Source organism: Symphalangus syndactylus, chromosome X (genome assembly GCF_028878055.3).
Source record: "Symphalangus syndactylus isolate Jambi chromosome X, NHGRI_mSymSyn1-v2.1_pri, whole genome shotgun sequence".
Taxonomy (NCBI): Eukaryota; Metazoa; Chordata; class Mammalia; order Primates; family Hylobatidae; genus Symphalangus; species Symphalangus syndactylus.
In genome coordinates, this window is record NC_072447.2 from 41,947,804 (window position 1) to 41,950,829 (window position 3,026).

The 3,026-nt window shown below is 39.7% G+C and overlaps 1 pseudogene; it reads left to right on the top strand.

Annotated features, from left to right (window-relative positions):
• Positions 1–2,417: 2,417 nt before the first annotated feature.
• Positions 2,418–2,826, top strand: LOC129476020 (vitamin K epoxide reductase complex subunit 1-like; annotated as a pseudogene).
• Positions 2,827–3,026: the final 200 nt, after the last annotated feature.

Genomic DNA, 3,026 nt, shown 5'->3' on the forward strand with positions numbered 1-3,026 from the left:
TTCTGTACAGTTGACCCTTAGACAACTTGGGTTTGAACTGCGTGGATCTACTTATACATGGATGTTCTTCTGCCTCTGCCACCCATGAAACAGCAAGACCAACCGTTCCTTTTCCATTTTTCTCCTCAGCCTACTCAAAATGAAGAAGATGAGTATGAAGACCTTTGTGATGATCCACTTCACTTAATGAATAGTAAATATATTTATTTTCTTTACAATTTTCTTAATAACATTTTATTTTCTCTAGCTTATTTCATTGTAAGAATATGGTATATAATACACATAACATATAAAATATGTGTTAGTTGACTGCATTACCAGTAAGGCTTCTGGTCAACAGTAGGCTATTAGCAGTTAAGTTTTGGGGGAATCAAAAGTTATGCTCAGATTTTTTTACTGCATGGGGGTTTGGTGCCCCTAACCCCCATATTGTTCAAGGGTTAACTGTATAATAAACAAGCAAAGCATACTATAGGAATTTAAGATGTACAGCAAAACTTGATGTGTCCCTCTTTAAAGCACATGTTCACCCTTAAATGTATCTACGTGCTAAAAAATACTGACATCTTGCTATTGAGGTGTTTGAGTTCCCTATGTGTTCCAGATATTAGCCTCTTTAAGATGTATGGTTCATAAATATTTTCTCCCATTTTGTAAGTTGTCTATTCACTCTGCTGATTATTTCCTTTGCTGTGCATAAGCTTTCTAGTTTGATGCAACCCCATCTGTCTAATTATGCTTTTGTTGACTGTGCTTTTGGGGTTGTGTCCAAAATGATCTTTGCCAAGACCAATGTCAAAAAGCTTTTTCTCTACATTCTATTTTCTAGTAGTTTTTCTGCCTTCCTGTTTCAGGTCTTATGTTTAAGTTTTTATCCATTTTTAGTTGACTATGGTGTATGAGGTTCAAGATATGAGTATATATTCATTCTTCTGCATATGGTTATCCAGTTTTCCCAACATCATTTATTGAAGAGACTGCCTTTTCCCAGTTGTGTGTTCTTGACACTTTTCCTGAAGATCAATTCCCTGTAAATGCATGAATTTATTTCTGGGCTCTCTATTACATTGGTCTATATGTCTGTTTTTGTGCCAGTATTGTGCTGTTTTGATTTTTATAACTTTGCAGTAGATTGTGAAGTGTTTGATTAGATTGCAGTAATGTGATGCCTTCAGCTTTATTCTTTTTGTTCAAGATTGCATTGGTTATTTGGGCTCTTTTTAAAACCCACTTAAAAATGAGCAAATATCCTGGAAAAACATTTCTTAAAAGAATACATGAGAATGACCAACAGTTATATGAAAAAACGTTCAACATTACTAATCATCAGAGAAATGCAAATTAAAACTACAGTGAGATATCACCTCACATCTGTTAGAATAGTTATTATTTTAAAAAAGACAAGAGGTAACAAGTGTTGGTGAGGATGTGAAGGAAAGGAACCCTTTACACTGTTGGTGTGGAGGTAAATTAGCACAGCCATTATGGAAAACAGTATGAAGTTTCCTCAAAAAACTAAACATACACCTACCATATGACTAGTAATTCCAATTCTGGGTATATATCCAAAGTAACCGAAATCTGTATGTTGAAGGGAAATCTGCACTTCCATGTTCATTGCAGCAGTATTCACAATAACCAAGACAGAGATTCAACCTAAGTGTTCATCAAAACGAATGGATATAGAAAATGTGGTACATATACACAATGGGATGCTATTCATCCTTAACAAATAGGAATTCATGTCATTTGTGACAATGTGGATGAACCTGGAGGACTTTATGCTAAGCGAAATAAGGCAGGCACAGAACGACAAATACCACATAATCTCACTTATATGTGGAATCTAAAAAGGTTAAACTCAGCTGTAGCAAGTAGAATGGTGGTTACCCAAGGCTAAGGATGAGGCGAGTATTGGGGAGATGTTGGTCAAAGGATACAAAATTTCAGTTACATGGGAGGAATAAATTCAGGAGATCTATTATGACAAAGTATTATATACTTAAAAATCGCTACCACAGTAGATTTCAAATGTTCTAACCACAATATATGATAAATATGTGAGTGATGATTATGTTAATTAGTCACTTTACAATGTATACATATATCCAAACATTATTTTATATATCATAAATATTTACAATTTTAATTTGTCGATTAAAAAATACTGACAGCTTTTCCCAGGAATAGCTAAAATTATTCCTTCTCCATTTAAAAATTCCCTATAAGTAGGCAGTCTAATGCCAAAAACCTAAACTTCAGCATTGAATAAGAATACTTTAGAGCTCTCAACATTTTAACTGTTCTTCTCATTCATGTACAAATTTGTTAATCATAAGAAAAGGAATGCTAGGCCCCCCCCGCCCCCGCTCCGTGGCTGGTTTTCTCCGCGGGCACCTCGGGCGGGACCTGGAGATATGGGGAGTACTTGGGGAAACCCTGGCTGGGTGCGGCTCGCGCTCTGCCTGGCTGACTTAGTGCTGCCGCTCTACGCGCGCTGCACGTGAAGGCGGCGCGCGTCCGGGACCCGGATTACCGCGCTCTCTGCGACGTGGGCACCGCCATTAGCTGTCCGCGCGTCTTCTCCAGGTAGGGCAGGGGCTTCGGGCTGGTGGAGCACGTGCTGGGACAGGACAGCATCCTCAATCAATCCAATAACATATTCCCTTGCATCTTCTACACACTACAGCTGTTGTTAGGTTGCCTGCGGACGCGCTGGGCCTCTGTCCTACGGCTGCTGAGCTCCTTGCTGTCTCTCGCTGGTTCTGTCTACCTGGCCTAAATTCTGTTCTTCGTGCTTTATGATTTCTGCATCGTTTGCATCACCACCTATGCCATCAACGTGGGCCTTATGTGGCTCAGTTTCCGGAAGGCCCAAGAACCCTAGGGCAAGGCTAAGAGGCACTGAGCCCTCACCCCAAGTCAGGCTGGCCTCATCTGCTTTGCTTTGGTATGTGAACCTTGCCCAAGGAGGTATATCTGGGTTCCTAGAAGGCCCTAGATGCAGGGCCATCTAGAGTCCCCCC